Raw genomic sequence first — 24,350 nt, 5'->3', positions numbered from 1 at the left:
TTTTTTGCCTTTTTCCAGAATGTTGTATAGTTGTAATCATAAAGAATATAGCCATTTCAGATTGACTTCTTTCACTTAGTAATATGTATTTAAGGTTACTCCACATCTCTCATGGCTTGATAGCTCATTTCTTGTTAGGGATGAATAGTATTTCATTGTCTGGATATACCATAGTTTATCCATTTACCTAATGAAGAGCATTTTGATTGCTTCCATTATTTCACAATTATGAATAAAGCTGCTGTAAACATCAATGTGCAGGTATTTGTGTGGACATAGATTTTCAACTCCCTTGGATAAATACACAGGAGTGCAATTGCTGGATCATATGGTTAAGAGTTTGTTTAGTTTTGTAAGAAACTGCCAAAGTGTCTTCCAACTGGTTATACCATTTTACATTCTCACCATCAATGAGTGAAAGTTCCTGTTGCTCCACATCCTTCTCAGCATTTGTTGTCAGTGTTCCAGATTTTGGCCATCCCAATACGTGTGTAGTGGTATCTTGTTTTAATTTGATTTTCTCTGATGACAGATGATGTGGAGCATCTTTTCCTATGCTTATGGTATCTGTATATTTTCTTTGAAGACTTTGGCCCATTTTTAAATTTTTATATTGTTGAGTTTTTAAGAATCTTTGTATATTTTGGATAAAATTCTTTATCAGCTGTGTCTTTTGCCAGTCTCCCCATCTGTGTCTTCTTTTCTAATTGTTTTGAAAATGTCTTTCACAGAGCAAAATTTCTTAATTATAAAAAGTCGAGGTTATCAATTCTTTCTTTCTTGGGTTGTTCCTTTATATTGAAAAAAGCATTGCCATACCCAAGGTCATCTAGGTTTTCTCATATATAATTTTCTAGAAGTTTTACACTTTAGATCCATTTTGAGTTTTTGTGAAGGGATAAGGTCAATATCTAGATGATGATGATGATGATGATGATGATTTGTGAAGGGATAAGGCCAATATCTAGATGATGATGATGATGATGATTTGTGAAGGGATAAGGTCAATATCTAGATAATGATGATGATGATGATAAGGTCAATATCTAGATGATGATGATGATGATAAGGTCAATATCTAGATGATGATGATGATGATGATAAGGTCAATATCTAGATGATGATGATGAAGGTCAATATCTAGATGATGATGATGATGATAAGGTCAATATCAGATGATGATGAAGGTCAATATCTAGATGATGATGATGATGACGACGATGATGATTTTGTATATGGTTGTTCCACTTGTTCCAGTGCCATTTGTTGAAGAGAGTGTCTTGTTCCATTGTATTACATTTTCTTCTTCGCCAAAGATCAGTTGATTGCCTTATGGGAGTCTATTTTTGGATTCTCTATTCTGCTCCATCGATCTATTTTTCTATTCTTCAGTCATTTCCACAGCATTTTAATTACTATAGCTGCATATATCTTGAAATTAGGTAGTATCACACCTCCAGGTCTGTTCTCTTTTAATATTCCATTGGCTATTCCAGGACTTTTGCTTCTCCATATGAACATTAGATTTAATGCTTGTTGATATCCATAGAATAACTTGCTAGGATTTTGAATGGGATTGCCTTGAATCTATAGATCAAATTAGGAAGAACTGATATCCTAACTATATGGGGTGTTCCTATTCATGAGCAAAGAATATTTATCCATTTATTTAGCTTTTTGATTTCTTTCATCACAGTTTTATAGTTTTTCTCATATAGATCCTATTATACATACTTTGTTATATTTATACCAAAGTATTTCAGGTTTTGGTTGCAAATGTAAACGTTATTATGTTTTTAATTTCAAATTCCATTTTTGGTTATCATAGGTATATAGGGAAGCAATTGACTTTTGTGTCATTGATCTTGTATCCTGAAAACTTGTTATAATCACTTATTAATTCCAAGAGGGTTTTTTTTTAAATTAGTTCTTTTAGATTTTCTACATAGATGATCATGTCTTCTACAAAGACAGTTTTATGTCTTCTCGATCTATTTATGTTTCATTTCTTTTTCTGACTTATTACATGAGCAAGGACTTTGAGTATGATGTTGAAAAGGAGTGATGAGAGGAGACATCCTTGCCTTATACCTGATCACAGTGAAAAAGCTTCTAAGTTTCTCACCATTAGGTCTGATGTTAGCTGTAGGTTTTTATAGATAGTATTTGTCAAGTTGAGAATTCCACTCTATTCTTAAATTACTGAGAGTTTTTAAACACAAATGTGTGCTGGATTTTCCAAATATCTTTTCCACATCTATTGATATGATCATGTGATCTTTCTTTCTTTCTCTGTTGATGTGATGGATTAATTACTTTTTGAATGTTGAACCATCTTTACATAACTGGGATAAACCCACTTGGTCATGGTGTACACTTCTTTTACACATTGTTTAGTTCAATTTGCTAGTTATTTATTGAGGATTTTTGCACTGTTGCTGTATAAAATAGCCAACAGATGTTATTTCTATCCAGTTGGTAGATGGTATTGTTGATATCAGCTGTGTTTTTACTGATTTTCTGTCTATTCTGTTTTTGATAGAGGGGTATTAAAGTCTTCAACTATGATAGTGGATTTATCAGTTTCTCCTGGTAGTTCTGTAGCTTTTGCCTTATGTAGTTTGATGCTCTGTTGTTAGGTCATTCAGATTTATGTGTTTTGGAGAATTGCCTCCTTCATCATTATGTAATATCCTTCTTTGTTAATTTTCCCTACCTTTTAGTCTTCCTTGTCTGAAATTAGTATTGCTACTGCTGCTTTCTTTTGATTACAGTTAGCATGGAGTGTATATTTCTCTGTTTATTTATTTTTAATTCATAGGAGTCTTTATATTTAAAGTGGATTTTTTTGTAGACAACATATGTTTGGGTCATATTTTTTGATCCACTCTGACAATCTCTTTTAATTGGTATATTTGTACTATATACTATATATTTATACCATTTATACTGTACATTTAAAGTGATTATTGATATAGTGAATTAGTGTTTACTATTTGTTGCCCTTGTTCTTTGCTTCTATATATTTCTTTCATTTTTCTGCCTTTGTAGTTTTGCCTTTGTGGTTTTATTTTATTTTATTTTACTTTATTTTTAAAGATTTTATTTATTTATTTGATAGAGTGAGTGATCACAAGTAGGCAGAGAAGCAGACAGAGAGAGGGGGGAAGCAGACTCCCTGGTGAGCAGAGAGCCCAATGCAGGGCTCAATCCCAGGACCCTGAGAACATGGCAGAGGCTTAACCCACTGAGCCACCCAGGCACCCCTCCTCTGTGGTTTTAATTAAGCATTTATTTTTTAATTTTAAACATTTCATGATTCAACTTTCTCTTCTTTCTTAGCATGTCATTTATTCTTTTCTTTTTTTTTTTTAACTTTTTTTGTGGCTGTCCTAAAGTTTGTAATATATGTTTATACTTCAAGTCAATTTTCAAATAATACTATGTCACTTTATGATAGTATATCTTATATTTAAAAAATCCTTATTTTTTCCTTCTGTCTCGTATCATTGCTGTCATTCATTTCACTTACATATAATCATACATAAACATACACACACACATATATATGCATATATAATTGAATACATTGTTGCTATTATTATTTTGAACAAACTATTTCTATTAGATCCATTAAGAGTAAAAAAATAAGTTTTATTTTACTTTCACTTGTTCCTTCTTTGGTGCTCTTACTTTGTCATATAAATCCAAGATTCTGACCTATATTTTTTTTTTCTCTCTGAAAAACTTATTTTAACACTTTTACTTGCAACAGATTCCCTCAATTTTTGTTTGAGAATATCTTTATTTCTCTTTTATTTTTCAAAGATAATTTCACAAGGTATAGAATTCTAGGCCTGTAACTTCTTTCTCTCAAAACTTTAAATATTTCATATCACTCTATTCTTGCTTGCATGGTTTCTGAGGAGAAGTTGAATATAATTATGTAATTCTTTTTTATTTCTCTATAGGTAATATTTTTTTCTTTTTTTTTCTGGGATTTTTTTTTTTTAAATCTTTGATTTTCTGTAATTTGACAATGATATTTCCAGGTGTAGTTTTTTGCCATTTATCATGTTTGGTGTTCTCTGAGCTTTCTGGATATAGGGTTTGGTGTCTGACATCAATTTGGGGAAATTATTAGTCATTAGTGTTTCAAATATTTCTTCTGTTCCCTTCTTTCCTTTCCCGCTGGTATTCCCATTATGTGTATCTTGCACTTTTTGTAGTAGTTCTGCAAGTCCTTAGGTTTTCTGTTCTGCTTTTTCAGTCTTTTTAATTTTTGTTTTTCAGTTTTTGAGCATTCTATTGATACCTGTTCTAGACTAGAGAGTCTTCCCTCAACTCTGTCCAATCTACTAGTAAAACATCAAAGGCATTCTTCATTTCTGTTATATATATTTTTTTCATCTGTAGCACCTCTTTTTCACTATTTGTTAGGATTTCCATCTCTCTGGTTCCTTGTGTATTTTTTCTTGCTTATCATATGCTTTATCCATTGAAACTCTCAACATGTAAATTGTAGTTGTTTTAAATTCCTGATCTGACATCCCAACATCTCTGCTATGTCTGGTTCTGATGCTTGCTCTGTCACTTCAAATTTTATGAAATGCAGCTAATGTAGCACTTAACTGAATAGTTAGAGTAAAGCACATACATTATAAAAGAATGAAAGTTGAGAATAAGTGAGCTATGTTTCCATCTCAAGATGTTAGAAAAGAGCAATAAATCTTACAAAATAAAATAGAAAGGAGGAATTAAGAGCAGAATCAATGAAATAAAAAATGAATAAATGTACAACATAATTTTGTCTTATTATATAGTATAATTGTATTAAAATTTTTTCTTGATAGTCAGACATGATACATTGAATAAAAGGAACTACTATAAATAGGCCTTTAGTAATGCATGGTGAGTTTTCAGGAGCAGGAAAGTATTCTCTAGTCCTATAGGAAGGTCTCAATCTTTTAGTGATTTGTGTCTCTGGCCTGTAACTTCACAAGTGTTTTTTATTTCTTTTCTCCCTCCTTCATTGGTACAGATTGGTTACAGTGAGTTTGTATTGGGTATTTCCCTTCTCTAGGCCAGTTACGCTCTGATAATACCCTAGTGGGGTTAGCTCTGGTTACGTAGTTTCATGTGAGGGCAGGCCTTGTTAAGAAGAACAGCATGCGGGGCTCCTGGGTGGCTCAGTGGGTTAAGCCTCTGCCTTCAGCTCAGTTCCTGATCTCAGGGTCCTGGGATTGAGGCCTGCATCGGGCTCTCTGCTCAGCAGGGAACCTGCTTCCCCTTGTCTCTCTGCCTATCTTTCTGCCTGCCTCTCTGCCTGCTTGTGATCTCTCTCTCTGTCAAATAAACTAATAAAATCTTTAAAAAAAAAAAAAGAACAGCATGCTCTGGAGTATTTAAAAATGGCTTCTTTAGGATTTTGATGATTTCCTTTCTCACATTAGGTCTTTCATCCAGTTTGAACTTATTTCTGTGTATGATGTAAGAAAAGTCCAGTTTCATTCTCCTGCATGTTGCTGTCTACTTTTCCAACACTGACTGTTGAAGAGACTGTTTTTTTTCCCCACTGGATATTCTTTGTTGATTTCAATTTGTTGAAAATTAGTTGACCATAGAGTTGTGGCTCCATTTCTGGCTTCTCTATTCCATTCCATTGATCTATATATCTGTTTTTGTGCCAGTACCATACTGTCTTGATTGTTACAGCTTTGTAATATAGCTCGAGGCCCAGAATTGTGCTGCCTCCAGCTTTGCTTTTCTCTTTTAAGATTTGGGTCTTTTTTGATTCCATACAAATTTTAGGATTGTTTGTTCTACTTCTGGGAATAATGCTGGTGGTATTTTGGTAGGGATTGCACTGAATGTGTACATTGCTTTAGGTAGTATAGACATTTTAACAATATTGTTCTTCCTTTCCATGAGCGTGGAATGCTTTTCCATTTCTTTGTGGCATCTTCACTTTCTTTCATAAGTATTTTATAATTCTCAGAGGACAGATCTTTCACATCTTGGTTAGATTTATGTCTAGGTATCTTACGATTTTTGGTCCGGTTGTAAATGGGGTTGATTCCTTGATTGCTCTTTCTGCTGCTTCATTATTGGTGTATAGAAATGCAACAGAATTCTTTTTTTTTTTTTTTAAATTTTATTTATTTATTTGTCAGAGAGAGAGAGGGAGAGAGAGCGAGCTCAGGCAGACAGAGTGGCAGGCAGAGGCAGAGGGAGAAGCAGGCTCCCTGCTGAGCAAGGAGCCCGATGTGGGACTCGATCCCAGGACGCTGGGATCATGACCTGAGCCGAAGGCAGCTGCTTAACCAACTGAGCCACCCAGGCGTCCCTGCAACAGAATTCTTTATGTTGATTGTATCCTGCAACTTTACTGAATTCATGTATCAGTTCTAGCAGGTTTTGGGTGGAGCTTTTCAGGTTTCCACATAGCGTATCATTCTGTCTGCAAATAGTGAAAGTTTAACTTCTTCCTTGCCCATTTGGATGCCTTTTATTTCTTTTTGTTGTCTGATTGCTGAAGCTAGGACTCCTAGTACTATGTTGAACAACAGTGGTGAGAGTGGCCGTCCCTATCTTATTCCTGACCATAGAGGAAAAGCTCTCAGTTTTTCCCCATTGCTGAATATTAGCTGTGGGTTTTTTGTGCATGGCTTTTATGATTTTGAGGTGTGTTTTCTCCATCCTACCTTGTTGAGGGTTTTTAATCAAGAATGGATGCTACATTTCTTTAAATGCCTTTTCTGTATTTATTGAGATGATGATGACACAGTTCTTCTTTCTTTTATTAGTGTGGTGTATTATGTTGGCTGATTCATGGATATTGAACTACCCCTACAGCACAGGAATGAGTCCCACTTGATTGTGGTGAATAATTCTTTTAATGTACTCTTGGATATGATTTGCTCTTATCTTGAGAATTTTTGCATCTGTGTTCATCAGGGATATTGGCCTATAATTCTCCTTTTTAGTGGGGTTTTGTCTGATTTGGGAATCAGGATATTGCTAGCCTTGTAATATGAGTTTGGAAGTTTTCCTTCCATTTCTGTTTTTTTGGAATAGTTTGAGAATATGTATTAACTCTTCTTTAAATATCTGGTAGAATTCCCTTGGTATAAGCCATCTGGCCCTGGGCATTTGTTCATTGGGGGATTTTTAATTAGTGATTTAATTTCTTTGCTGGTTATCAGTCTGTTCTAATTTTCTATTTCTTCCTGTTTCAGTTTTGGTAATTTATGTTTCTAGGACTATCCATTCCTTCCAGCTTGCCAAGTTTGTTGGCATATAATTTTTCATAATACCTTAAAATAATTATTTGTATTTCTTTGGTATTAGTTGTGATCTCTCCCCTTTAATTCATTATTTCATTTATTTAGGTCCTTTTTCTTTTCTTTTTGGTACGTCTGGTTAGGGGTTCAATCAATTTGGCAGCCACCTCTTTTACCTTGGCCATATCAACTTCTTACTAGACACATCTCCAAGGGCAAGGGAAACAAAAGCAAAAATGAACTATTGGAACCTCAGCATGATAAGAAGCTTCTGCACAGGGGCGCCTGGGTGGCTCAGTGGGTTAATAAGCCTCTGCCTTTGGCTCAGGTCATGATCTCAGGGTCCTGGGATCGAGTCCCGCATCGGGCTCTCTTCTTGGCAGGGAGCCTGCTTTCTCCTCTCTCTCTCTCTGTCTGCCTCTCTGCCTACTTGTGATCTCTCTCTGTCAAATAAATAAATAAAATATTTAAAAAAAAAGAAGCTTCTGCACAGCAAAGAAAATAAAACTTAAAGGCAGCCTTTGGAAAGGGAGAAGATATTTGCAAATGACATCTGATGAAGTGTTAATATCTAAAATTTACATAGAACTTATATATAAATTCTTATATAACTTATCAAACTCAACACCCAAAATGTAAATCATCCAGTCAATAAATGGGCAGAAGACACAAATAGACATTTTTTCCAAAGAAGACATCAGATGGACAAAGACACTCATCATCAAGGAAATACAATTGAAAGATGCTCAATATCACCCTTCATCAGGGAAATGGAAACCAAAACCACTATGAGATACCACCTCATCCTGTCAGAATGGCTAAAATTAACAACTCAGGAGACAACAGATGTTGGTGAGGATGTGGAGAAAATGAAACCCTTTTATACCATTGGTGGGAATGCAAACTGGTGCAGCCACTATGGAAGATAGTTTGGAATTTCCTCAAAAAGTTAAAAATGGAATTACCCACTGAACCAGCAATTGCACTACTAGTTATTTACACAAAGGATAGAAAAAACATGATTCAAAGGGGCACATGCACCCTAATGTTTATAATAGCATTATCAACAATAGCCAAATAGTGGAGAGAGCCCAAGTGTCCATCAACTGGTGAATGGATAAAGAAGTTATGGTACAGATATATAGTGGAATATTATTTAGTCATCAAAAGGAATGGAATCTTGCTATTTGCAAATGTGGATGGAGCTAGAGAGTATTATGCTAAGCATGGTAAGTCAGAGAAAGACAAAAACCATATGATTTCACTCAGTGTGCAATTGAAGAAGCAAACAGATGAACATTTGGGAAGGGAAAAAAAAAGAGAGGGAAGCAAACTATAAAAGACTCTTAGCTATAGAGAACAAACTGAGTGTTGATGGTAGGGTGGTGGGTGGTGGATGGGCTAAATGGATTATGGGGATTAGGGGAGCACTTGTATTGATCACTGTTATTTGTATGTGATGAATCACCAAATTCTACTCCTGAAATCACTGTTACACTAAATGTTAACTAACTAGAATTTAAGTAAATTTGAAAGAAAAAAAATGCAAGGAAAAGTATGGAAAATTAAAAACAATTTTAAAAATGGCTATATCCCTAGAAGAAAAAGTTTGGAAACAGTGTGGTGGTTGCACAGCAATTAATGTAATTAGTGCTGCCGAATTGTACACTTGAAAATGGTTAATGGAAATAACAGATTTTGGGTTAGATAGGTATTTTACCACAATAAAAAGTGATTATATAAAAAACAAATAACTAAACAACAACAACAACAAAAACCAAAAACACAAATAAAAACAAAACGCCTTTTTTCTTCCACCTACTGGAAACCCTGGGAGATATTTCTCCAACATTTACCTTTGGAATTTGGCCAGGCTATTGGAGGTAAATCTCACAATATTGTAGAGCACCATTATGACTGTGTCCCCCTGGAGTTTTTAAGTTTCAGAGTTGTCTGCACTGAGCCTCCAATAATTCACCAGCAGTTCAGTTTTTCTTACCTGGCACTGGGTTCTTGTGGAAGTTCCTGCATGTAAATCTCTGCTCTTGTAAGCTAAGACTTCTGTATTTGCTTGTTTGTCTCTCTGATTTGTGGGTCAGCAGTTATCCCTGTGCCCTCCCCTTTCTTATGGGACCAGGAAGAGTTGTGTGTTTTTCGATCTGTTCAGCATTTTACTTGTTTTTAGGATGGACTGATGACTTCCAAGCTTCCTACATAAGGAACTAGAAACTGGGACTCTCTTGGACTGCATGTGTCAGTTTTTAATATGAAGTTTATGATAATAAAATAGCTGTGTTTTCTTTTCTTTTTCTTTTAAAGTTTTCATATATTACTATAATATACAAAATTATGTTCAGTCTATATATGTATTTATGAATATGTGTGTGTCTGATTTTAAAAGCTGTGCAACCACCCCTCATATCATATGGATAATTTTTTTAACATTATAACCCTATTTTTTAAATAGAACTTAGGTTCCCATTGACTTAAAATGTCATTTTTTGGGGATTCCTATGTGGCTCAGTCCGTTAAGTGTCTGTCTTCAGCTCACGTCATGATCCCAGGGTCCTGGGATCGAGTCCTACATCGGGTTCCTTGCTCAGTGGGAAGCCTGCTTCTCCCTCTGTCTGCCATTCCTCCCTACTTGTTCTCTCTTTCTCTCTCTGACAAATAAATGAATAAAATCTTTAAGTGAACAAATAAAATACCATTTTTTGGCATTTATCAATGATACATGTTTTTGTTTCATTGAACATCATTCATTGATGGCACACTCTCTTAGCAATTATAGGTTTTTGAAAATCCTTGATTACTTAAAGACCAAGACCTTGTCCCTAATATACTGTTTTTTTCCTAAGAGGCCCTAGGACTTAAAAAAAAAAAAGACTCAAAACAATTCTTAGACTCCCATAAGGAGGAAATAGCCTGTGTAAGTTGTACAGTTTCCTTAAGTAATGAACAAGTAAGTGTCTCCCAGAGGGCATAACCCAACCACCTTCTCCCTACCTCTCTCCCCCCAGCAACCCTCAGTTTGTTTTGTGAGATTAAGAGTCTCTAATGGTTTGTCTCCCTCCCAGTCCTATCTTGTTTCATTTTTTTTCCCTCTGTAGCTCCCACAGACCCCTGCCCTGCCTCTCAAATTCCTCATATCAGAGAGATCATAGGATAATTGTCTTTCTCTGATTGAGTTCTTTCGCTTAGCATAATACCCTCTAGTTCCATCCATGTTGTTGCAAATGGCAAGATTTCATTTTTTTTGGATGGCCGAATAGTATTCCATTGTATATATACCACATCTTAATCCATTCATCTGTTGATGGACATCTAGATTCTTTCCATAGTTTGGCTATTGTGGACATTGCTGCTATAAACATTTGGTTGCATGTGCCCCTTTGGATAACTACATTTCTGTCTTTAGGGTAAATACCCAGGAGTGTGATTGCTGGGTCATAAGGTAGCTCTATTTTCAACTTTTTGAGGAACCTCCATACTGTTTTCCAGAGTTGCTGCATCAGCTTGCATTCCCACCAAAGTGTAGGAGGGTTCCCCTTTCTCCGCATCCTCACCAACACCTGTTGTTACCTAACTTGCTAATTTTAGCCATTCTGACTGGTGTGAGGAGGTATCTCACTGTGCTTTTGATTTGTATTTACTTGATGCTGAGTGATCTTTAGCACTTTTTCATGTGTCTGTTGGCATTTGGATGTGTTCTTTGCAGAAATGTCCGTTCACCTCTTCTACCCATTTCTTGATTGGATTATTTGTTCTTTGGGTTTTGAGTTTGATAAGTTCTTTATTGATTTTGGATACTAGCCCTCTATCTGATACATCATTTGCAAATATCTTCTCCCATTCTGTCATTTGTCTTTTGGTTTTGTTGACTGTTTCCTTTGCTATGCAAAAGCTTTTGATCTGGATGAAGTCCCAAGTTCATTTTTGCTCTTGCTTCCCTTGCCTTTGGCAATGTTTCTTAGAAGAAGTTGCTGTGGTTGAGGTCAAAGAGGTTGCTGCCTGTGTTCTCCTCAAGGATTTTGATGGTGTTCTGTCTCACATTGAGGTCTGTCTTCCATTTTGAGTCTATTTTTGTGTGTGGTGTAAGGAAATGGTCCCGTTTCATTCTTCTGCATGTGGCTGTCCAATTTTTCCAACACCATTTGTTGAAGAGACTTTTTTCCATTGGACATTCTTTCCTGCTTTGTCAAAGATTAGTTGACCACAGAGTTGAGGATCTGTTTCCGGGCTCTCTATTCTGAGAATTCATCTATGTGTCTGTTTTTGTGCCAATGCCATACTGTCATTGTAATACCATACTGAGCTTTGTAATAGAGCTTAAAGTCTGGAATTGTGATGCCACCAACTTTGGTTTTCTTTTTCAACAGTCCTCTGGCTATTCAGGGTCTTTTATGGTTCCATTTAAATTTTAGGGTTATTTGAGGTGCCTGGGTGGCTCAGTGGGCTAAGCCTTTGCCTTTGGCTCAGGTCATGATTTTAGGTTCCTGGGATTGAGCCCTTCATCTGGCTTTCTGCTCAGCAGGGAGCCTGCTTCCCCCTCTCTCTCTGCCTGCCTCTCTGCCTACTTGTGATCTCTATCAAGTAAATAAATAAAATCATTAAAAAAATTAGGGTTATTTGTTCCATTTCTTTGAAAAAAATGATGGTATTTTGATAGGGATTGCATTAAATGTGTAGATTGCTTTAGATAGCACAGACATTTTTACAATATTTGTTCTTCCAATCCATGCATGGAACATTTTCCCATTCCTTTGTGTCTTCTTCAATTTCTTTTATGAGTACCTTATACTGTTCTGGATACAGATTCTTTGTCTCTTTGGTTAGGTTTATTCCTAGGTATCTTATGGTTTTGGGTGCAATTGTAAATGAGATTGACTCCTTAATTTCCCTTTCTTCTGTCTTGCTGTTGCTTTATAGAAATGTAATTGATTTCTATGTATTGCTTTTATATCCTGACACTTTACTGAATTCCTGTGTGAATTCTAGCAGTTTTGGAGTGGAGTCTTTTGGGTTTTCCACATAAAGCATCATATCTTTTGCAAAGAGTGAGAGTTTGACTTCTCAGTTTTTCCCCATTGAGAATGATATTTGCTGTGGGTTTTTCACAGATGGCTTTGATGATATTGGGGTATGTACTCTCTATCCCTACACTATGAAGAGTTTTTTTTTTTTTTTTAAAGATTTTATTTATTTATTTGACAGAGAGAGAGAAAGAGAGAGATCACAAGTAGGCAGAGAGGCAGGGGGAAGCAGGCTCCCCGCTGAGCAGAGCGCCCGATGCGGGGCTCGATCCCAGGACCCCGAGATCATGACCTGAGCCGAAGGCAGTGGCTTAACCCACTGAGCCACCCCGGTGCCCCAAGAGTTTTGATCAAGAAAGGATGCTGTAGGGGTGCCTGGGTGGCTCAGTGGGTTAAAACCTCTGCCTTCAGCTCAGGTCATGATTCCAGAGGCCTGGGATTGAGCCCCGCATCGGGCTCTCTGCTCAGCAGGAAGCCTGCTTCCTCCTCTCTCTCTGCCTGCTTCTCTGCCTACTTGTGATCTCTGTCTGTCAAATAAATAAATAAAATCTTAAAAAAAAAAAGGATGCTGTACTTTGTAAAATGCTTTTCAACATCTATTGAGAGAATCATATGGTTCTTGTTCTTTCTTTTATTAATGTGTTGTATCACACTGATTGATTTGAGGATGTTGAATCAACCTTGCAGCCCAGGAATAAATCCCACTTGATCGTGGTGAATAATCCTTTTCATGTACTGCTGGTTCCTATTGGCTAGTATTTTGGTGAGAATTTTTGCATCCATCTTCCTCAAGGATACTGGTCTGTAATTCTCCTTTTGATGGGGTCTTGTATCACTATATACTTTCCTCTCAGGCGGCCTTTACTTTATCCCAAAGACTTTGAACAGTTGTTTTTTTCATTTTCATTTGTTTCTCTGATTATTTAAAATTCTTCTTTAATTTCCTGGTTGACTGATTCATTCTTTAGTAGGATACTCTTTCAACTCCATGTATTTGAATTCTTTCCAACTTTCCTCTTGTGATTGAGTTCTAGTTTTAAAACATTGTGGTCTGAAAATATGCAGGGAATGATCCCAATCTTTTTGGTACCAGTTGAGACCTGATTTGTGACCCAGGATGTGATCTATTCTGGAGAATGTTTTATGCAATGGAGAAGAATGTGTATTCTGTTGCTTTGGGATGGAATGTTCTGAATATATCTGTGATGTCCATCTGGTCCAGTGTGTCATTTAAAGCCTTTATTTTCTTGTTTATCTTTTGCTTAGATGATCTGTCCATTTCAGTGAGAGGGGTGTTAAAGTCCCCAACTATTATTATATTATTTTTGATGTGTTTCTTTGATTTTGTTATTAATTGGTTTATATAATTGGCACTTCCCTGGTTAGGTGAATTGATATTTAAAATTGTTAGATCTTCTTGTTGGACAGAAACTTTAAGTATGATATATTGTTCTTCCTCATCTCTTATAGTCTTTGGCTTAAAATCTAATTTATCTGATATAAGGATTGCCACTCCAGCTTTCTTTTGATGTTCATTAGCACGATAAATGGTTTTATAACCTCTCCCTTTAAATCTCTAGGTGTCTTTGGTTCTAAAATGAGTCTCTTGCAGACAGCATATTGATGGGTCTTGTTTTTTTTTTTTTTATCATTTTGATACCCTGTATCTTTTGATTGGGGTATTTCGCCCATTTACATTCAGGGTAACTATTGAAATATATGAATTTAGTGCCATTGTATTTCCTGTAAGGTGACTGTTACTGTATATTGTCTGTGTTCTTTTCTGGTTTGTTACTTTTAGGCTCTCTCTTTGCTTAGAGGACCCCTTTCAATATTTCCTGTAGGACTGGTTTGGTGTTTGCAAATTCTTTTAGTTTTTGTTTGTCCTGGAAGCTTTTTATCTCTCCTATTTTCAATGACAGTCTAGCTGGATGTAGTATTCTTGGCTGCATATTTTTCTCAGTTAGTGCTCTGAATAGATCATGCAAGTCCTTTCTGCCTGCCAGGTCTCTTGTCCCGAGCTGCTTTCAGCATTTTCTCTTTATCACTGAGACCTGTAAGTTTTACTATTAGATGATGGGGTGTTGACATATATTTATTGATTTTGAGGTTGCTTCTCTGTGCCTCCTGGAGTTTGATGCTTGTTCCCTTTGGAAATTAGGGAAATTCTCTGCTGTAATTTGCTCCAATATCCCTTCACCCCCCGCTTTCTTTTTCTTTGGGGATCCCAATTATTCTAATATTGTTTCATCTTATGGTATCACTTATCTTTTGTATTCTCCCCTTGTGATCCAGTATTGTTTGTCTCTCTTTTGCTCAGCTTCTTTGTTCTCCATCACTGTCTTCTATATCATTAATTCTCTCTTATACCTCATTTATCCTAGCAGTAAGAGCCTCCATTTTTGATTGCACCTCATTAATATCTTTTCTGATTTCAACTTTTTTTAGATTTTAGTTCTTCTATTTCTTCAGAAAGGGATTTTATTTCTCCTGAAATGGATTCTCTAATATCTTCCATAGTTTTTTTGAGCCCAACTAGTGCCTTGATAATCATGATTCTGAACTCTACTTCTGACACATTACTGATGTCCATATTGATTAGTTCTCTAGCTATCGGTACTGCCTCTTGGTCCTTTTTTTTTTTTTTTGTGGTGAGTTTTTCTGTCTTGTCATTTTATCCAGATATGAACAGCTGAGTGAGAGAACAAAATACTAAAAGGTAGCAATGAATCCAGAAAAAATATACACTAGCCAAGTCAGAAGAGCCCCCAAACCAGGGGGAGAAGTGAGGGGGAAGTAACGAAAAAGAAAAAAAAAAAAATATATATATATATATATATATATTAGACTGGTGAATAGAACACAACCACATACTTGATTTTGGGTGTATTTTGGTCTGTTAGAAGAAACTGCCTCCCTATATTTTAAAGAAGGACTAACATATAATACAAAAATAAGGGTAAACATGATGAAGGGATGGAATATGACTGTAAAGATGAAAATTTAAAAAAAATTCCAAAAAAGGAATTGATAAGATAAGAAGTTGGTTGAAAAAAGAAAAAAAAACAGAGGAAAATATGTGATTGTGCTGGGGAGTAGATCAAATCTATGCACTAGATTTAGGGTATATTTTGATCTGTTCGAAGAAATTGTATCCCAAAATTTTAAAGAAAAATTCTTTATGTATATAAAAAATAAGGTTAAATATAATGATAGGATAAAATATGATTATAGCATTGAAAATTTAAAAAATATTTTTAAAATATATTGATAAAATAAAAACTTTAAAAATTTTAAAATGGGAGAGAGGTTAAATAAAAAAAAAGAATAAGAAAAATAAAATTGAAAAAATTTAACTTTTAAGAACTGAAGGATCATTGAAAATAGCCATGAATTCTATATGTTTCTTTTTTTTTTTTTTAAGATTTTATTTATTTATTTGCCAGAGAGAGATCACAAGCAGGCAGAGAGGCAGGCAGAGAGAGAGGAGGAAGCAGGCTCCCTGCTGAGCAGAGAGCCCGATGCAGGGCTCGATCCCAGGACCCTGAGATCATGACCTGAGCCGAAGGCAGCGGCTTAACCCACTGAGCCACCCAGGCGCCCCTTCTATATGTTTCTTTACCCTAGCTCGGGAGTTCTGCTGTTATCACTGATGTGTGAACTTGGTCTTGGATGGATGTTCTTGCTGATCTTCTGTACAAGGGCCTGTTGCAGTGATTGTCAGATGTCTTTGCCTGAGACAGAATTACACCACCCTTGCCAGGGTCCATGCTCAGTAATCTGCTTGGTTTTGATCTCGGGATCTTTTGTTCCCTGACCACTTTCTGTATAGCTTTGGAGGAAAGGAATGAAAATGGCAACCTCCAAATCTCTGTCCCCTTTGAGGCCAAGAGCTCAAGGCCCCACTCCTCAATGCACCCTCAGAGAAAGCCGTCAATCCCTCCTGTCTCCCTAGTCTCTGGCCACATTCTGAGCTCACCCACCCTGTGATGGAGCGTTTCTATCTCTGGTGCATGGCTTCATTTGGAGTCTCCAAACTCAGCAGATTCCTGCAGCACCATCCTGCGCTGCTCCTCCCTGTGGAGGAAGGAGGGGATCTTTCCAGATCTGCCACTTGTGGGGTCCTTACTCGAAGAGAGGTGGCCCGACTGTGCCTTGGATCACAGTTTAAGGTAATCCTGAGTGGAGAGCCCCCTCTTTGGCTCCGTCTTTACAGCTGGCTTCCCCAATCTCATACCTGGAAGCTCTACCACATTCTGACACCCCTGATCTTTTTGTGACCCCACATGTCCTGAGACCACACTGTCCCCATAAGAGTTCCATGCCCTGCTTAGCTTCTGGAGTGACATCCCTCAGTGGAGCAGACTTCTAAAAGTTCTGATTTTATACTCCACTGCTCTACCGCTTTCTGGGAGCTGACCCCTCCCCCCATGGTCTCTTTTCCCTTATGTTGCCTTGGATTCACTTCTCCATACATCCTGCATTCCAGAAAGTGATCGCTTTTCTGTTCCTAGCATTGCTGCTCTTCTTCTCTTCTATCTCCTGTTGAGTTTGTAGGTGTTCAGAACGGTTTGATAACTACCTAGCTAAACTCCTGGGACCTGATGATATTTAGGTTTCCTACTTCTCTGCCATCTTGCTGCAGCATTTTATGTTGTTAGCAGCTATGTGCTTCCCTTTCCAAAATGTAAGTTTTCTACTGTTATTGTTATTCTACCAGTGATAGCATACACAGGACTGATATTTTGTCCTTTATATCATATTTTGCAGGACCACAACAACTAGATCCAGCAACAATGGAGAAGATTACTCAATATCCAGAGATTCTGAAATTTCAGCTATCTGTGGTAAGTGAATAAAATTTTGGATTGTCTCCTTTGGAGAACAAGTGAGTAGATATCACCTGTGGAAAGAGGGCACACATAAATATGTATAAAGGGAAAGATGGTTTGTGCAGAAATTACTGGCAGCTCAACAATGTTCTTGTTCTCCACCTCTTGATCTCAGAGGTAAAGATTTCTTACCTCTCTTGCTCTTTTGTGTGGACGTTTCCTGAGTTCTAGCCAATGAAGTGTGAGCAGAGTTGACCTTTCCAGTCTTGGCCCATTAAAAATTCCCATGTTTGCTCCTGTGAGCTCTGTTTGCTTTCTATTTGGAAGGAAGAGCATTGCCAGGCAGGACTTGGATTGGCATAAGGTGAAGATGACAGAATGTCTGTTGGCCATTTGGAGGAGGATTGCCCTACTGTCCTGTTTACTCTTTTGAGCAAAAAATAACCTTCTAATATATTCGTAGTATGTCTTCGGGCAAGTATGACAAAGTATCATAGATAGGTTGGCTTATAAACATAATTTATTTCCCACAGTTCTGGGTCATAGGGAGAGGAAGAAGCTGGTTTCCAGGCTCCTGGGATGATGACCTGAGTTGAAGGCAGACACTTGACTAGCTGAGCAATACTGGCACCCACTTAGAATGCCTTTAAATGTAGGTATTCTGTTGAGCAGTGTGCTGCTTCTCCAATTTCTCTTTTTTGGAAGACTGTAATTGATTTACTTTGAATTATAGGGCCATTTCTAAAGCAATAGTTCGCTATAATATAAATTTGATGCCACATGCCTAACCTTGTGGTATGGACACATCAGAACTGCATGGAATGAATCCCATTGAGGAAATAGAGGCTGGTCTATCAGATAAAAGGGAAAATTAATTAAAACACACACAAACACAGACCCAAAATGCCGATTTCTACTATGAGGACCTATCTATAGTTATAGATGCTCATCTGTAGTTATAGATGCTCATGTCTATATGGAATCATAAGGTGATAACCTATTCATCTCCCCAGCTCTCTGTTCATCCTCCTTCAAAATGAAATGAAAATATTTCAGTGGCATGATTTTATTTTTCTTTTGTAGACCTCTTTCAGGCACTAATTGGGACTGATTTGATCTGATACATTGTTCATCTCCTAGTATTGTCAGAAGTTATATGATAAATGGAATTGACTTTGTATATGATATAATGTTTTTCCTGTATATAATCAATTATATTCCAGCATCATCTGCTGAATTAGATACTGAAGTGTTTTCCTAGTGATTTGTAAAAGCACGGCTACCAGATACAAATATTCTTATATGAAGATCTGAATCATGGCTCCTTAATCTGTTCATTGTCCATCTCTGTCCCAGCATCACACACTTGGTATTACTAAGTGTCTTAATATTGACAGGTTGAAGTTCTCCTCCTAATGCTGCAGTTTTAAATTTGTCCTGGCGATGCCTTGCCCTTTATTATTCCACATGGATTTGTAGCAAACTTGTTAGCTGTGAAAATCATTTTTGGGATTTGGATCAGAATCACATCTAATTTATAGAATAATTTGTAGAAAATTGGGGTTCTTCATAATATTTAGTCTCGCCAACTATGGATACATTATTCATTTCTTTTTTTCTTTAATATTAGTATGCACTTTTAGTAGTAATAGGTGTAGGAGTAGTAGTAGTAACAATAGCAACAACCAGTTGAATGGTGGTTACTATGTGATAAATGTTTTCAATGTACTGTCCATATATCAAATCACAGATTTCTATGGGTGGAAATATTACTAGCTACATTACACTGATGATGAAACTGAGGTACAGGGAACTTAATAACATGTGTTAAGTCATATAAGAGGATGAGCTGGTATTTGAATCCATGCAGTTTGTCTCCAGAGTTTAGAATCTTCACCAATATCTGATAATGCCTCCCTAAGAAGTTGATCACCTTCTTGGTGACTCTACCGTTGGTTTATTACCTTGGATTTCCTAACTAAATAATAATACTTTATGTGCATAACTGCAGTAAAATTATTAGTTACATTCCAGTCCTTAAACTACTCATGTTTGCTCATTTACATATTACCTTAGCTAAGACTTCCAGGAAAACGTTCATTATCAAGGGTGATAGTATACTGCTTTTGATTTAAAATAGAATAGTTCCAAATATTTAGCAAGATGTTTACTGTTTTAAGAGTTAACATTATAAAGTTATTTCACTTCTATTTCCCCCATTTTTAAAACTATAAATGAAGGGCACCTGGGTGACTCAGTCATCAAGTGTCTGCCTTTAGCTCTGGTCATGGTCCCAGGGTCCTGGGATCAAGCCCCGCATCAGGCTTCCTGCTTGGCTGGAAACATGTGTCTCCTTGTCCCACTCCCCCTGCTTGTGTTCCCTCTCTCACTGTGTCTCTCTCTGTCAAATAAATAGATAAAATCTTTAAAAGAACAAACAAACAAACTATAAATGGGTTCTTAATTTTTTTTAAGATTTTATTTATTTATTTGACAGACAGAGATCACAAGTAGGCAGAGAGGCAGGCAGAGAGAGAGAGGAGGAAGTAGGCTCCCTGCTGAGCAGAGAGCCTGATGTGGGGCTCGATCCCAGGACCCTGGGACCATGACTTGAGCCAAAGGCAGAGGCTTTAACCCACTGAGCCACCCAGGCACCCCAGGTTCTTAATTTTTTAAAAATATCTTGTCAGCTTCTATTTTCTGCTGCAAAAACTTGTGCTTTCTTCAGATGAATCCAGTGTCTTGGAAGAGATTGCAAAGGCAAAAAAGCATGACTTCCACATTACATTTTCTGGTTGCAAAGCTTTCTGTGTCATTTGTAAACTGTGGGCCTTGGGAGAGTTGGTTAACTTCCCTAACAGTAACAATATTAGATGCTGGTGAGAAGGAAACTTCCTCTGGGCCCTGCCCTTTGGGAGGTCCTATGTATCACAATTATACACACAAAAAATGAATTTATTAAATATTTGATTGTCTTTTATTGTTTTGCTGGTAAATATTTGACAAGAGGCTCTCAAACATGTTTTTATGCATATGCATATGTGTGTATATACTTACAAATTTTATTGCTACAAAGGCTGTGTGTCATACTACTTGTAAATAATATTCAATACCATGTATTGTAAATTATATATAGCCAGTTGCTTTTCACAAAATGTTTACACTGATCATTATTATTATTATTATTATTTTTGCTTCACTCCTGTATATATACCCAACTTTTGAATGTTGGACCAACACATATGGTCTTGACATGAATGTTGGCTGATCACTTTCATTTATATTAATAATACAAAGTGAAATAATGAAGACATGTATTAGAACTTCATTTGTTCATCAGTGATGCAAGCAACTTCTTTACTGAATTGGATAGTAGATTTAGAAGAACAGAATAGTATTTTCAATGTTATTCTATTTTCAATGTAATGGCTACACATAAGACATACTTCTGGTTTGACGTCTGTGATAAACATTTTCTTTTTCACTTTCTTAAGTTTAAACAGTCAACAAAATAATAAATACCTGATTGTGGAATTTGCCTTTTTTTGTTTGTTTGTTTGTTTGTTTTGTTATATAAATACTCCCATCAGGGCAGATTTCTTCTGCATGTGGAAGAGATGCACAGTAGCACACCATTGTATACTGGCTCTGCCATGCAGATAAAATAGATATAGAATCCTCTTCAGTATAGAACATAGTAAAATGTGTTCAAATAATGACTCATTTTGAATATTAATTTCCTTGACTTTTAATATAATTTGTTTAAATTTACATTTACAAAATTTAATTCTTAATAATGTCTGGGTTTAAAAATTGGCTTGTAAATTTCCTGAAGATATAAGTTGTTATGAGCCTGCACGCACAGACTCCAGTATACCACTAGCACATCCACACGTAAATTCAGCTCCAGTTGCTCACATATTGCATCCCATAATATTAAACATAAACCTTCCCACGTGGTTCAGCCTCCAGAAAAACACTCCCTACATCTTTGCCCTGTGTTTTAAGGCAAAAACATGACTGAATTCATTGATATGAAATTTATAGATACTTTGGGCTGCTGCCAGTGTTGGAGATGGACTTTAGTGCACAAGGAGGATTTGAACAGAAGTGCTAAGGAAAGCTTATTACTTGCCAAATCCTTCTTTTAGAAAGGACCAGAGCAATAGATTTTGTGTGATGAAGTATCGAGTTCAGTATTGCGAACCTTCTTCACTTGGTATTCTAATTCATGATCCTGGAATTACACGTTCATTAATGTGGCACTCAAAAATACTGTACAAAGCAGGAGAGAAATATTTTGCCACTCTATACAATTCAAATTATCTTGAAGTTTTACCTATGTGGTCTACACAGAATGTGAATGAAACATACTAGCTTTTTTTGACAAATGGTCAGTGAACATTAAAATTATAAATAGCATTTTTTGTTAAAAATTATATTGAAATTTCTGAATAAAGTTATATTAAAGTGTAGATTTTAAATTTGGAAATTTATTATTTATAATTTGTATCTTTTGTATAAATGTTATTGAACTGTAACATACATAGAAAAAGAGTGCACAGATTTTAAAGATACCTGATAAAATTAAATATTACTGTTGTAACTACTATCTGATATAGAAACAGAACTTTACCTGGATTCCAGAAAGTGTTTCACATTATGCTTATCTTTTGCAATCACTATCAACTCTGAAGGGCAATGTTTATCTTGACTTTACCCCCATATATTAGTATTATTGCTGCTGCCTTTTTAAAAACATTTTTAATATATATATATATATAATGCATATATGTATTCATATATATCAAATATATATAGCCTCTCTCTTTTGTATCTTGGTTCTTTCTTTCAACATTATGTTTGTGTGATGTATCCATGTTGTAGCACAAAGATGTAATTCTCTTTTTTCTCCTCCTTGCTGTATAGTAAGGGATTGTATGAATATATCACTTTATTTATTGTCATGCTGATGGATCTTTGGGTTGTTTTCCTAATTTATATTACATATTACTGCTATGAATGAATGTTGCTTATCTTTTGGCAGATGTATTTTTACATATTTGTAGATACAAGCAATATTATAGAATAAACATTGGTTCCCAGTGTGCTGCACTGTAATGTAAACTTAGATATAGCTGTTTTTAGACCCTATTAACCATTTCTTAGTTATAATAGTTAATGCAATCTTGATATCTGGTAATATAGATCCTCTAGATTTCTTCCTTCATATTGTCTTTACCATTCTTCCTTCTTTATATTTCCATATACATGGTAAAAATATCTTCTCAATTTCTTTATCCACACACACACACCCAAGCTTGAATTCTAAACTGGATTGTATTAGATCTATAAATGAGTTGGATACATTTATATTACTCAAATAGTCAACATTCCAATTCATGAATATGATATATTCTTCTATTTGAGGTTTCCACAAAAATTCTTTGTTAATGTCATGAAGTTTTCATGTATCAGGTTGCAAATCTTGCATTAGATTTATTCTTAGAGACTTGTTTTTTTTAATCTGTTGAAAATTGAGTAACATTTAACCTTTTTTCTTTAAAAGATTTTATTTATTTGACAGAGACAGAGACAGAGACAGCCAGAGAGGGAACACAAACAAGGTGAATGGGAGAGGGAGAACCAGGCTTCCTGCAGAACAAGGAGCTGGATATGGGGCTCGATCCCAGAACCCTGGAATCACGACCTGAGGTGAAGGCAGATGCTTCACCACTGAGTCACCCAGGTGCCCCACATTTAACATTTTTAAAGAAAGATTTATTTATTTATTTGAGGGAGGGAGAAAAGGAGGTTGAGAGAGAGAGAGTATGTTTTTGAGTGGGAGAAGGGATAGAGGAAGAAGGAGAGAAATCTTCAAGCTGACTTGCCATTGTGTGCAGAGCCTGGTGAGGGGCTCAATCCCAGGACCTTCGATCATGACCTGAGCTGAAATCAAGAGTCAGACACTTAACCTGAGTCACCCAGATGCCCCAATATTTAACATTTTAATTTTTATATTGTTTGTGGTGCATAGAGATGCTTTATGACTTCTAACATCTTAATTCTATTTTACACCAGAAATCTAACTAAATTCCTTATTAATTTAAGTAGTGTAGAGATACTTTTTGATATTCTATTATCACAGTCAAGTCACTGTTAATAATGAAACCTTCATACATATATATTTTTTAAATTTCTTATTCTCTTTACTGCCATTTTATAAGGCTTTTTTTGCCTGAATACAATTGCCTACCACATCTTATATAGTACTGAATAGAATTTACATAATAGGTTTTCTTTGTATTACTTCTGACCTTAGGAATAAATCTTGTAATTTTCATCATTAAGTATGAGATTTGTTTTTGTGTCTTCATGGATACATTTTTGGTATATTTAGGAAGTACCTGATTTTCCTGGTTCCATCAGTGTTTTTTTTTTTTTTTTCAAATGTTGAATGATTTTTAATATTATCGTATCTTTAAAAATGTATTGAGATAATATTTAGTTTTTACAACAAATGGTGTTAATTTTCAAATGGTAAACAAATTTAGCATGCCTAGAATAGAATCCACTTGTTTGTGACATGCTGTTCTTCTTTTACATTGCTAAATTCAGTATGCAAATATCTTGTTAAGGGTATTTGTATCTGTTAATAAGAAAGGATTAACTATCTGTTGGAGCTTGAGAAGCCCTGTCCTTCTAGGAGGATCCTTTAGTCACTATGTTAGCTGGCCAGGTGTCTCTCCTTCATATGATGAAAAGCAGGGATCTAAACCTATCCAAAAAGCTAGAAGGGCACCTTTTTTTTTTTTTTTAAATAATTTTTATTTATTTGACAGAGAGAGAGAGAGATTACAAGTAGGCAGAGAGAGAGGGGGAAACAGGCTCCCTGCTGAGCAGAGAGCCCGATTCGGGGCTTGATCCCAGGACCCTGGGATCATGACCTGAGCCAAAGGCAGAGACTTTAACCCACTGAGCCACCCAGGTGCCTAGAGGAGCACCTTTTATTCCTATTGGAATGTGGGTTTTGCTGCAGTCATTGCATTTGGACTGTATAAATTGAAGAATAGGGGAAATACTAAAGTATCTGTTCACCTGGTCCAAATGTGTGTGGTAGCCTAAGACTTTGCTGTGGGAATAATGACTCTTGGAATGGCTATTCCATTTATACGGAATTCTGGGCAAAGCCTAAACCTTAG

At 36.0% G+C, this 24,350-nt stretch overlaps 1 pseudogene; it reads left to right on the top strand.

Moving 5' to 3' along the window:
- Window positions 1–1,147: 1,147 nt before the first annotated feature.
- On the top strand, window positions 1,148–24,350 carry LOC125094130 (HIG1 domain family member 1A, mitochondrial-like; annotated as a pseudogene).

Source organism: Lutra lutra, chromosome 2 (genome assembly GCF_902655055.1).
Source record: "Lutra lutra chromosome 2, mLutLut1.2, whole genome shotgun sequence".
Classification (NCBI taxonomy): domain Eukaryota; kingdom Metazoa; phylum Chordata; class Mammalia; order Carnivora; family Mustelidae; genus Lutra; species Lutra lutra.
This window is presented reverse-complemented; position numbering and strand designations above follow the sequence as displayed.